This window comes from Phalaenopsis equestris, unplaced genomic scaffold, assembly GCF_001263595.1.
Source record: "Phalaenopsis equestris unplaced genomic scaffold, ASM126359v1 Scaffold001116, whole genome shotgun sequence".
Classification (NCBI taxonomy): domain Eukaryota; kingdom Viridiplantae; phylum Streptophyta; class Magnoliopsida; order Asparagales; family Orchidaceae; genus Phalaenopsis; species Phalaenopsis equestris.
Window position 1 is genome coordinate 1,250,610 of NW_018165555.1, and position 221 is coordinate 1,250,830.

Sequence of the window (221 nt, forward strand, 5' to 3'; positions counted from 1 at the left end):
AAAATTCAATATATATATATATATATATACATATATATAAAGAAATGGCAAAAGGCTATTAGACGAGCCCCTGACATCCACAGGTGTGCTAAATATTCGAGTATCACGCCTTACACGGAGGGATTCGAACCCATGATCTTTAGAGACTTAGGACCTTCAAAAAGAATGCTCTACCAACAGGCCAAGCGTGCGCACGCGTACACACGCGGATATATATATAT